This window comes from Phocoena phocoena, chromosome 3, assembly GCF_963924675.1.
Source record: "Phocoena phocoena chromosome 3, mPhoPho1.1, whole genome shotgun sequence".
Taxonomy (NCBI): domain Eukaryota; kingdom Metazoa; phylum Chordata; class Mammalia; order Artiodactyla; family Phocoenidae; genus Phocoena; species Phocoena phocoena.
In genome coordinates this window covers 123,122,807-123,136,219 of record NC_089221.1, presented here as the reverse complement: position 1 = coordinate 123,136,219, position 13,413 = coordinate 123,122,807, and positions in this window count along the sequence as shown.

Below are 13,413 nucleotides of genomic sequence, written 5' to 3'. Positions count from 1 at the left end.
ATGATGCCCATTCTGACTGGTGTGAGGTGATACCTCATTGTAGTTTTGATTTGCATTTCTCTAATGATTAGTGGTGTTGAGCATTCTTTCATGTGTTTGCTGGCAATCTGTATATCTTCTTTGGAGAAATGTCTATTTAGGTCTTCTGCCCATTTTTGGATTGGGTTGTTTGTTTTGTTGATATTGAGCTGCATGAGCTGCTTGTAAATTTTGGAGATTAAACCTTTGTCAGTTGCTTCATTTGCAAATATTTTCTCCCATTCTGAGGGTTGTCTTTTCGACTTGTTTATGGGTTCCTTTGCTGTGAAAAAGCTTTTAAGTTTCATTAGGTCCATTTGTTTATTTTTGTTTTTATTTCCATTTCTCTGGGAGGTGGGTCAGAAAGGATCTTGCTGTGATTTATGTCATAGAGTGTTCTGCCTATGTTTTCCTCTAAGAGTTTGATAGTGTCTGGCCTTACATTTAGGTCTTTAATCCATTTTGAGTTTGTTTTTGTGTATAGTGCTAGGGAGTGTTCTAATTTCATTCTTTTACATGTAGCTGTCCAGTTTTCCCAGCACCACTTCTTGAAGAGGCCATCTTTTCTCCATTTTTACTCTCGCCTCCTTTATCAAAAATAAGGTGACCATATGTGTGTGGGTTTATCTCTGGGATTTTTATGCTGTTCCATTGATCTATATTTCTGTTTTTTTGCCAGTACCATGCTGTCTTGATTACTGTAGCTTTGTAGTATAGTCTGAAGTCAGGGAGCCTGATTCCTCCAGCTCCGTTTTTCTTTCTCAAGATTGCTTTGGCTATTTGGGGTGTTTTGTATTTCCATACAAATTGTGAAATTTTTTGTTTTAGTTCTGTGAAAAATGCCCTTGGTAGTTTGATAGGGATTGCATTGAATCTGTAGATTGCTTTGGGTAATATAGTTATTTTCACAGTGTTGATTCTTCCCATCTAAGAACATGATATATCTCTAATCTGTTGGTATCATCTTTCATTTCTTTCATCAATGTCATATAGTTTTCTGCATACAGGTCTTTTGTCTCCTTAGGTAGGTTTATTCCTAGGTATTTTATTCTTTTTATTGCAGTGGTAAGTGGGAGTGTTTCCTTAATATCTCTTTCAGATTTTTCATCATTAGTGTATAGGAATGCAAGAGATTTCTGTGCATTAATTTTGTATCCTGCTACTTTACCAAATTTATTGATTAGCTCTAGTAGTTTTCTGGTAGCATCTTTAGGATTCTCTATGTGTAGTATCCTGTCATCTGCAATCAGTAACAGCTTTATTTCTTCTTTTCTGATATAGATTCCTTTTATTTCTTTTTCTTCTCTCATTTCTGTGGCTAAAACTTCCAAAACTATGTTGAATAATGTGGTGAGAGTGGGCAACCTTATCTTCTTCCTGATTTTAGTGGAAATGTTTTCAGTTTTTCAGCATTGAGAACAATGTTGGCTGTGGGTTTGTCATATATGGCCATTATTATGTTGAGAAAAATTCCCTCTATTCCTACTTTCTGGAGGGTTTTTATCATAAATGGATGTTGAATTTTCTTGAAAGCTTTTTCTGCATCTATTGAGATGATCGTATGGTTTTTCTCCTTCAATTTGTTAATTTGGTTTATCACATTGATTGATTTGTGTATATTGAAGAATACTTGCATTCCTGGGATAAACCCCACTTGACCATGGTGTATGATCCTTTTAATGTGCTGTTGGATTCTGTTTGCTAGTATTTTGTTGAGGATTTTTGCATCTGTATTCATCAGTGATATTGGCCTGTAGTTTTCTTTCTTTGTGACATCCTTGTCTGGTTTTGGTATCAGGGTGATGGTAGCCTTGTAGAATGAGTTTGGGAGTGTTCCTTCCTCTGCTATATTTTCTAAGAGTTTGAGAAGTATAGGTGTTAGCTCTTCTCTAAATGTTTGATAGAATTCGCCTGTGAAGCCATCTGGTCCTGGGCTTTTGTTTGTTGGAAGATTTTTAATCACAGTCTCAATTTCAGTGCTTGTGGTTGGTCTGTTTATATTTTCTACTTCTTCCTGGTTCATTCTCGGAAGGTTGTACTTTTCTAAGAATTTGTCCATTTCTTCCAGGTTGTCCGTTTTATTGGCATATAGTTGCTTGTAGGAATTTCTCATGGTTCTTTGTATTTCTGCAATGTCAGTTGTTATTTCTCCTTTTTCATTTCTAATTCTATTGATTTGAGTCTTCTCCCTTTTTTTCTTGATGAGTCTGGCTAATGGCTTATCAATTTTGTTTATGTACTCAAAGAACCAGATTTCAGTTTTATTGATCTTTGCTATTGTTTCTTTCATTTCTTTTTCATTTATTTCTGATCTGATGTTTTTGATTTCTTTCCTTCTTCTAACTTTGGGGTTTTTTTGTTCTTCTTTCTCTAATTGCTTTGGGTGTAAGGTTAGATTGTTTATTTGAGGTGTTTCTTGTTTCTTGAGATAGGACTGTATTACTATAAACTTCCTTCTTAGAACTGCTTTTGCTGCATCCCATAGGTTTTGGTTAATCATGTTTTCACTGTCATTTGTTTCTAGGTGTTTTTTGAGTTCCTCTCTGATTTCTTCAGTGATCTCTTGGTTATTTAGTAGTGTATTATTTAGCCTCTATGTGTTTGTATTTTTTACAGATTTTTTCCTGTAACTGATATCTAGTCTCATGGTGTTGTGGTCGGAAAAGATACTTGATACTTGGTTTCAATTTTCTTAAATTTACTGATGCTTGATTTGTGACCCAAGATATGATCTATCCTGGAGAATGTTCCATGAGAATTTGAGAAGAAAATGTATTCTGTTGTTTTTGGGTGGAATGTCCTATAAATACAATTCAGTCCATCTTGTTTAATGTATCATTTAAAGCTTGTGTTTCCTTATTTATTTTCATTTTGGATGATCTGTCCATTGGTGAAAGTGAGGAGTTAAAGTCCCCTACTATGATTGTGTTACTGTCGATTTCCCCTTCTATGGCTGTTAGCATTTGCCTTATGTATTGATGTGCTCCTATGTTGGGTGCATAAATATTTACAATTGTTATATATTCATCTTGGATTGATCCCTTGATCATTATGTAGTGTCTTTCTTTGTCTCTTGTAATAGTCTTTATGTTAAAGTCTCTTTGGTATGATGTGAGAATTGCTACTCTAGCTTTCTTTTGATTTCCATTTGCATGGAATATCTTTTTCCTTCCCCTCACTTTCAGTCTGTATGTGTCCCTAGGTCTGAAGTGGGTCTCTTGTAGACAGCATATATACAAGTCTTGTTTTTGTATCCATTCAGCCAGTATATGTCTTTTGGTTGGAGCACTTTATCCATTTACATTTAAGGTAATTATCCATATGTATGTTCCTATTACCATTTTATTAATTGTTTTGGGTTTGTTATGGTAGGTGTTTTCCGTCTCTTCTCTTTCCTGCCTAGAGAAGTTCCTTTAGCATTTATTGTAAAGCTGGTTTGGTGATGCTGAATTCTCTTAGCTTTTGCTTGTCTCTAAAGGTTTAATTTCTCTGTTGGACCTGAATGAGATCCTTGCTGGGTAGAGTAATCTTGGTTGTAGGTTTTTCCCTTTCATCACTTTAAATATGTCCTGCCATTCCCTTTTGTCTTCCAGAGTTTCTGCTGAAAAATCAGCTGTTAACCTTATGGGGATTCCCTTGTATATTATTTGTTGCTTTTCCCTTGCTGCTTTTAATATTTTTTCTTTGTATTTAATTTTTGATAGTTTGATAATATGTGTCTTGGTGTGTTTCTCCTTGGATTTATCCTGTATGGAACTCTCTGTGCTTCCTGAACATGATTGACTATTTCCTTTCCCATATTAGGGAAGTTTTTGACTATAACCTCTTTAAATATTTTCTCAGTCCATTTTTTTTCTCTTCTTCTTCTGGGACCCCTATAATTCGAATGTTGATGCGTTGAATGTTGTCCCAGAGGTCTCTGAGACTGTCTTCAGTTCTTTTCATTCTTTTTTCTTTTCTGCTCTGTGGTAGTTATTTCCACTATTTTATCTTGCAGCTAACTTATCTGTTCTTCTGCCTCAGTTATTCTACTGTTGATTCCTTCTAGAGAATTTTTAATTTCATTTATTGTGTTGTCCATCATTGTTTGTTTGCTCTTTAGCTCTTCTAGGTCCTTGTTAGACGTTTCTTGTATTTTCTCCATTCTATTTCCAAGATTTTGGATCATCTTTACTATTATTACTCTGAATTCTGTTTCAGGTACACTGCCTTTTTCCTCTTCATTTGTTAGGTCTGGTGGGTGTTTTCCTTGCTTCTTCATCTGCTGTGTGTTTCTCTGTCTTCTCATTTTGCATAACTTACTGTGTTTGGGGTCTCCTTTTCACAAGTTGCTGGTTCGTAGTTACTGTTGTTTTTGGTGTCTACCCCCAGTGGCTAAGGTTGGTTCAGTGGTTTGTGTAGGCTTCCTGGTAGAGGGGACTGGTGCCTGTGTTCTGGTGGATGAGGCTGGATCTTGCCTTTCTGGTGGGCAGGTCCGCGTCCGGTGGTGTGTTTTGGGGTGTCTGTGACCTTATTATGATTTTAGGCAGCCTCTTTGCTAATGGGTGGCATTGTGTTCCTGTCTTGCTAGTTATTTGGCAAAGGGTGTCCAGCAATGTAGCTTGCCGGTCATTGAGTGGAGCTGGGTCTTTGCATTGAGATGGAGATCTCTGAGAGAGCTTTCACCATTTGATATTATGTGGGGCTGGGAGGTCTCCAGTGGACCAATGTCCTGAACTCGGCTCTCTCACCTTAGAGGCACAGGCCTGACACCCAGCTGGAGCACCAAGACCCTGTCAGCCATATGGCTCAGAATAAAAGGGAGAAAAAAATAAAGAAAGAAAGAAAAATAAAATAAAATAATTAAAATAAAAAAGTTAACAATTATTAAAAATTAAAAAGTAATTAAAGAAAGAAAGAAGAGAGCAACCAAACCAAAAAACGCATCCACCAATGATAACAAGTTCTAAACGCTATACTGAAAAAAAATCCAAAAAACAGACAGAATGTTAGGACAAATGGTAAAAAGCAAAGCTATAGAGACAAAATCACACAAAGAAGTATATACATACACACTCACAAAAAGAGCAAAAGGAAAAAAAAAAATATATATATAAAAGGAAGAGAGCAACCAAATCAATAAACAAATCTACCAATGATAATAAACTCTGAATACTAAACTAAGATAAACATAAAACCAGAAACAAATTAGATGCCAAAAGCAAACCCCAAGTCTACAGTTGCTCCCAACATCCACTGCCTCAATTTTGGAATGATTCGTTGTCTATCCAGGTATTCCACAGATTCAGGGTACATCAAGTTGATTGTTGAGATTTAATCCGTTGCTCCTGAGGCTGCTGGGAGAGATTTCCCTTTCTCTTCTTTGTTCGCACAGCTCCTTGGGTTCAGCTTTGGATTTGGCCCCACCTCTGCATGTAGGTCACCCTCTGGCATCTGTTCTTTGCCCAGACAGGACGGGGTTAAAGGAGCGGCTGATTAGGGGGCTCTGGCTCACCCAGGCTGTGGGGAGGGAGGGGTACGGAATGCGGGGCCAGCCTGAGGGGACAGAGGCCAGCATGACATTGCAACAGCCTGAGGCACGCCGTGTGTTCTCCCGGGGAAGTTGTCCCTGGATCGTGGGACCCTGGCAGTGGTGGGCTGCACAAGCTCCTGGGACACGAGGTGTGAATAGTGACCTGTGCTCGCACACAGGCTTCTTGGTGGCTGCAGCAGCAGCCATAGCATTTCATGCCCATCTCTGGTGTCCACACTTATAGCCGTGGCTCGCACCCGTCTCTGGAGCTCATTTAGGCAGTGCTCTGAATCCCCTGTCCTTGTGCAGCCCGAAACAATGGTCTCTTGCCTCTTAGGCAGGTCCAGACTTTTTCCCAGACTCCCTCCCAGCTAGGTGTGGCGCACTAGCCCCCTTCAGGCTGTGTTCACGCAACCAACCCCCATCGTCTTCCTGGGATATGACCTCTGAAGCCAGAGCCTCAGCTCCCAGCCCCCACCCGTCCCAGCGGGTGAGCAGACAAGCCTCTCGGGCTGGTGAGTCCTGGCTGGCACTGATCCAGTGGGAATCTCTCTGCTTTGCCCTCTGCACCCCTGTTGCTGCGCTCTCCTCTGTGGCTCTGAGAGTTCACCCTCGCCACCCCCTGTCTCCACCAGTGAAGGGGCTTCCTAGCATGTGGAAAGTTTCCCTCCTTCACGGCTCCCTCCCAGAGGTGCAAGTCCCATCCCTATTCTTTTGTCTCTGTTTTTTCTTTTTTCTTTGGCCCTACCCAGGTATGTGGGGGAGTTTCTTGCCTTTTGGGAAGTCTGAGGTCTTCTGCCAGTGTTCAGTAGGTGTTCTGTTGGAGTTGTTCCACATGTTGATGTATTTCTGATGTATTTGTGGGGAGGAAGGTGATCTCTACGTCTTACTCCTCCGCCATCTTGAAGGCCTCTCCCGCAGACAATTTTTGTCAATGAAATTTATTTACTTTTTCGAATTATAACGTTAGAGGTGTGCTGTTTTCATTTGACCTGCTCTTAACACTTTGGTGGTCTCAGGAGCTTTGCCATCAGCTTAGTCATTCATAACCCAATCCATAAGTCCATCAAAGGAGTTCAGGTCATTGGAAATCTAAGGTATTATAACTGAAAGGTCATGAAGACTCTCTTGACTGTCACTGGACTCTTGTTGGCAGAGCCCATGCTTTGTAATTCTTTGCTCTCTGTCCTTAGTACCTAGTATAAATTTGGATATAGGTTTTAAATATTTAAATCGAGCTATATTATCTGTTTCCATGATGCTGAATTTGTCTCTGTGATTTGGTTTTCTAATGATATTGGGAAACCTTTGGAGCTCTTCAAGGAGAGGAATGATTGGAGAAAAGTGGGCACGTTTCCAATAGTGGAAATGTGTAGGAAAGTAGAACGGCAGGGGTTGAATGGCTATTTAACCTCTGTCTTCTCTGAAAGATGCAGGCCCATAATGAAGTTAACTGTGAGATTTCCTTTCTAATCAGGAGTATGTCTGTCTAATCAGGTCAGGAATGTACTTTAGGGAATTCCTATGCAAGCACCAGACCCGCAGTGACCCAAAGTCTTGGCAAGGATAAAGAGTCATCCCAAATTTTCTAGAGTTGACTAATGGTCTTTAAGTTTAATGAGAAACAGTATGAACCAGCAGTCACCTGGTCTGAATCCTAGCCCTGCCAGGTCCTCTGTCCCTTGGATTCCTCATGTTTAAAATGAAGTTATTAATGAAATCTATCTCATTGGGTTGTTCTGGGGAGTCTATGAAACGATGCATCCAATAAGTGCTTAACAGATATAGGATTCTGTTCATCTATTTCATTTTTGTAAGCAAATCCCAGAAGAGAACCAGAAGCCAGGTGATTCTCACTCTCACCCAAACTCAACCCCAAGGAAGAATATGCTGGGCCATTTGGCTGGTCAGTTCTGTTTTTTTTGCGGTACGCGGGCCTCTCACTGTTGTGGCCTCTCCTGTTGCGGAGCACAGGCTCCGGATGCGCAGGCTTAGCGGCCATGGCTCACGGGCCCAGCCGCTCAGCGGCATGTGGGAACTTCCCGGACCGGGGCACGAACCCGTGTCCCCTGCATCGGCAGGCGGACTCTTAACTACTGTGCCACCAGGGAAGCCCTGGTCAGCTTTTTATTGACCAAAATGCTCTAACACAATGTATCACTAAGCTCAGCTATTTGCATTCCATCTTTTTGCTTTTTTTTTTTTAATTTTTAAAAATAAAATCACTTTTTTGTTAAAATAAATTTATTTTAAAAGGAAACTTAAAAAATACTCCTGTAACTGGAAAGCCAGTTTCATCTGCTGCAATTTGAAAGCAAAAGTACATTTCGTTAAAACAGTAAAATGCCATTGAATTCCAATTAAATGATGCTGCCTGCCTACGTCTGAACTTGAGGCCCAAGCAATTTGTTAAAAAGGGAGAATTAGTAAGTGTTATAGAGGCATTGAAGAGTAGCCCTAAACTGAGGCTTTCTCCTTGATGTCATCAAAGGAGTGAAGGAGAAATGAATCACTTTCTCACTGTGTGATTCACTGTTATTTGCTTTGTGTTGGGGTACCCTCAGCTTTGGAAAACTTTGTTCCAGTGTATTATAAAGGAACTGGAATGATGCAAAGAACAAAAAGGAGGGCAGAATCCTATGCATTTTCTGTGTCATAAATGTTGGTTCAACCACCTCTGCATCTGGTGAAAGTCTTACTTGCATTTTTTTCCTCTTAATTTTTAATAAAAGACAATGGTCTACTAAACATAGTTGTAGTCTTTCCTCTCTGTAGGATTTGAAGGGAGTGCTAAAGACAGCTGTGTGAGAGGAGAAAGTAGGAAAGTGAGAATGCATCTTACCATTCTATTAATATTAAAAAAATAATTCAGCTGGTTAAATCCAAGTAAAGTCTGTAGTCTAGTTATTACATTATGCCAGTGTCCTAGTTTTTATACTGTATTATTGTTATGTATGATGTTATCATTGAGGGAAGACTGGTGAAGGGTGCAAGGAATTTCTCTGTACTACTTCCATGTTTGCAACTTCTTGTGAGTCTATAATTATTTCAAAAAAAAAAAAAAAAGAAAAGAAACCAGTAAAAAAATTAGCCAAAATCTTACAAATATGTCCTTATTTGACCCTGAAATACCACTTCTAGAAATTTTTACTACTGTAACAGGTATATACCCCAGTATGTTCCTCATATAATTATTTATGGTATTTGAAACATCCTTAATGTCCAATAATAGGGGAATGGGTAAATGGGTAAATAAATGGTGGCATAGATAGATATTACAGCTATTGAAAATTATAGTGGAGATGTATATTTAATGACATAAAGGACATGCACAATTAAGTAAATATAGAAACTTACAAGCCATATGAGCCCAGGTTATTTAAGAATGATATGTAGATATATATTATTGAGACTAGAAGAATGTATGCCCAAATGTCAGTGAGAGTTATTTCTGGCCACTAGACTTATCAATTGATTTTAATTTTTTTATTTTGCTCATGTGTATTTGTAGTTTTTCTACAATGAATGTATGTTACTAGTGTAATAAATTTTTCAAAGATAATAAAACTAGCTTAAATCATTATAGATTTACTAAAACATTTACAACAGACAGAGTTAAATCCTGTAACACTAATAATCTATGCATTACAATTGATAAGATAGCCATTGGAAAGAAAAATAAATCACAAAGCTCCGAAATTGCTGTATGTAGATGTTAATCCCCAATAGATACTGTACCTTACAAAAGAAAAGGGCTGTGGTCAGTTACTTCACTCATAACCAGTCTTTCTCCTTTTCCTTTACTGTTTCTTTTCTGATGAAATCAGTAAATGTTTTGATTCAAAACCATGAGCGGGATGCACCCTTAATACTTATTAAACTCAGGGCAAGTCTGTGCAAGAGCTGACTATTTGCCTAGGCTAATGAGTAACCACGATCTAGTACTTTTGATCACAGTTGGGAAAGTTACAAAACTTAGTAATTACTTACTTGCCCTGATTAGTCCTACATGCCTTTCTTCATAGGTAAGTCTTCTAGGATAATATGAAAATACATGGTAAACAAATGTCTTCCTCCTTTTAAAAAAATTTATTATTTATTTGGTTGCATTGGGTCTTAGTTGTGGCAGGTGGGCTCCTTAGTTGTGGCAGTTGGGCTCCTTAGTTGTGGCATGTGAACTCTTAGTTGTGGCATGCATGTAGGATCTAGTTCACTGACCAGGGATTGAACCTGGGCCCACTGAATTGGGAGCACAGAGTCTTAATCAGTGTGCTACCAGCGAAGTCCCCTATCTTCCTCTTTTTTAAAAGAGAGAAGTAGAATTATTTTTCTGTAGCTGACTGTAAATATCTGCCAAATCAATTAGACATTTTTCTGGGCCCTGTGATGGTGCTGATTATATATTAATTATATAAAATATTACTTACTCACTTGTCCCTGTAAATTGTTTCTCTTACAAATAATCCCTGTTCCTTCGTGCAGGAACCGTTTGTGTTGTTCATTTGCACCTGAGACAAATAAGTGCTTAATAAACATTTGCTGAGTGGTGAAGATGACTCATTTGTGCTTGGAATTCTTACTGCAATCCTAGGGAGAAAGCCTGGGACTTGGAATCTGCAGACATGTTTAGGAAACTCACCTCTGCCGCTGACAGCTCTGTGACCCCAGGTGTTCAATAGCTCTAAGCCCCATCAGCAAAAGTGCTATCAGTAACATGTAATTTTCAGGCATGGCATAAGGAATAAACCTCCTAATATGCATTGGTAGCATTAGAACACTATCTCATACAGAGTAGTTGCTTGAAAGATATTAGTTGACAATACCTGAATTCCTCCTTTTGTCCTAGCTGTAAATGGCCTCTTTCTGCCATTGTTTCTGACTTACTATAGTGGTTAAGAGTGTAAGCTCTGAAGTCAGAAGGCCTGTGCCATCTTTTTTTTTTTTTTTAATTTTTATAAGAGAATAGTTGCTTTACAATGTTGTGTTAGTTTCTGCTGTACAGCAAAGTGAATCAGCTATATGTATACATATATCCCCTGTTTTTTGGATTTTCTTCCCATTTAGGTCACCACAGAGCATTGAGTAGAGTCCCCTGTGCTATACAGTAGGTTCTCATTAGTTATCTATTTTATACATAGTGGTGTATATATGTCAATCCCGATCTCCCAATTCATCCTATCTCCCCCTTCTCCCCTTGGTATCCATACCTTTGTTCTCTACATCTGTGTATCCATTTCTGCTTTGCAAATAAGTTCATCTGTACCCTTTTTCTAGATTCCACATATAAGTGATATTACCTGATATTTGTTTTTCTCTTTCTGACTTATGCCATCTTATTTTTTTTTTTTTTTTTTTTTTTTTTTTTTTTGCGGTTCGCGGGCCTCTCACTGTTGTGGCCTCTCCTGTTGCGGAGCACAGGCTCTGGACGCACAGGCTCAGCGGCCATGGCTCACGGGTCCAGCCGCTCTGTGGCACATGGGATCTTCCCGGACCGGGGCACGAACCCGTGTTCCCTGCATCGGCAGGCGGACTCTCAACCACTGCGCCACCAGGGAAGCCCATGCCATCTTATTAAATAAGAGGATGACTTAGAGCAAGTTGATTAAACACTCTGTACTTGGTTTTCTCATCTGTACAACAGGGATGATAATAATAGCGCTCATTCCATAGGATCATTGTAGGCATACACTGAGAAGATGCTTATAAAATGCTTCAAAGAGTGTGACACAGAGTAAGTGCTAAGTAAAGGTTAGCCATTATCCTCTTACCAGGCCTCTTATCATTTATGGTGTTGCATCTAAAGTACAATTTAAAACTGAGCCCAACTCCTGGCTTCTTCTTTTCCTGAAGGAGTCATTCATTCCGATTTGGCCATTACATGATTGTCAACTCACAGAGTAGCCGCAGTGGTCTTGAGCGTTGTAGCATCTTATAGACTTTAAGAGGGGGCGGGGGCTTGCTATTATGTTAGAATAAACTATAACAATGAACATTATTTTGTGCCAGATTCTGCGCAAAAAAACGATAACCCTAGTATTACCCCAATCTTAATAGATTAGGAGACAGTTTTAGAGAGGTTTATGTTTTGCCCCAACTAGTGCTTGGGGGAACGTCAAGACTTATGCCCAGGCAATCTCTACTCTTAACCTTCAAGTCATCCCATTTGCTACATTTATCATAGAAAAAACGACGCTATTTTTGTGAATTCCTTATTGTAATTTTGATCCGAGATTTTTATTTTTAGTTCCACTCAGTAGAGCCCAAACCTTGGAAACATAAGCAGCCTTCACACAGTAACATCGAGTTAATCTACAAGGAACAGAAATGGAAATAAGCCTGAAACATAAATGGAGAAAATATAGGGGGTATTTTTTTTAGATGAAATGATGAGAAGTGCCAAAAACTAGATAAAGACTAGTCAATATATTTGGATAAAAATTCCTTTTGTTTTTAACAACAAATGGAGAATTCCATAAATATAACCAGAATTATTATCTCATTTTGTTTTCACGCCCAATTTATGACTGTGAAATAACTTGTCAGCTAGAACTCTAAAATATATTTGTCCTGCTGCATCTGCCTTTTCCATTTGCAATATTATCTTTGTGGAAATCATCTATGGGTAGATTAGGAGTATAGGAGTACGGTTATTGAAGAAGAGGGCTCACGTGTTGGACAGTTCATCTCTTAAAAAACATTTTTTTTTCGAAGTATAGTTGATTTACAGTGTTGCGTTAATTTCTGCTGTACAGCAAAGTGATTCAGTTACACATGTATACATTCTTTTTCATATTCTTTTCCATTATGGTTTATCACAGGATATTGAATCTAGTTCCCTGTGCTATACAGTAGGACCTTGCTGTTTATCCATTCCATATATAATAGTTTACATTCACTAATCCCAAACTCCCACTCCATCCCTCCTCCCCCCACCCCCCTCCCCCTGACAACCGCAAATCTGTTCTCTATGTCTGTGAGTTGAACAGTTCATCTCTGGTACCTGTCTCTAAACTCAACTACTCCTTGCTCCTTGCTTGGGGCAAAAAATGGCTTGGATTCTAAACCAACTTCAGTATTTTGGCATTATCTATTGAAATTTTAAATATGTGTTCCCTTTTACTCAGTAATTTCACATTTAGAAGTTTATTCAAGAGAAATGCCCAAATATACAAAGATACATATAAGGGTTTTTACTGTTACCTTCTTTGTAATTAATGATAAATATCCATCAGGAAGGGATTGTTTATATATACCATAATGTGGTCATACAGAGGAATACATAGATAGATACAATACAAAAGAGAAAATTGTAGGCAGTGTTCATAATACTCATACTACAGAAGGGTTTTGAAAGGATAGACATCAATGATTGCAAACTCAAATGCATATGGGGGCCAGACTGGTTTTATGAATGGGTCAGGTAGGTACTGTGACAACCTTGAGAGCACACCCTATGTGAAATCAACTGGCACCACTCAGCTTCAGATAATCATTGCTAATGGGTTGGTGGATTTTTGGATTTTCCAAGAAAAGCTGTAACTTCTCGTGCTACTTTGTGGTAGTCTATTTCCTTCTCTGCCGCCTTCAGAGCTCCACAAAAATATTTCGGTTACATGAACCTTTAGATTTTTATTTTGTGGCAACTAATAGAAATATTTAAAAAAATATTTTAAACTGGATTTTGTCTTGCGGGCTCACAGTATGTGGGCCATACTCTTAGCAATGGCTCTCTCTGGAGAATCATATCATGGGCCAATTTCCACTCTCTATACGTTGCTTTACGTTTGAGGGGTTCTTGACCTGTCTCAAGAACCCGTTTCTTGGTTGAGGTGAGGGCTGAGGGCCCTATACCCATGATGAGCAAGGTTTCAGGCCTTCCCAGT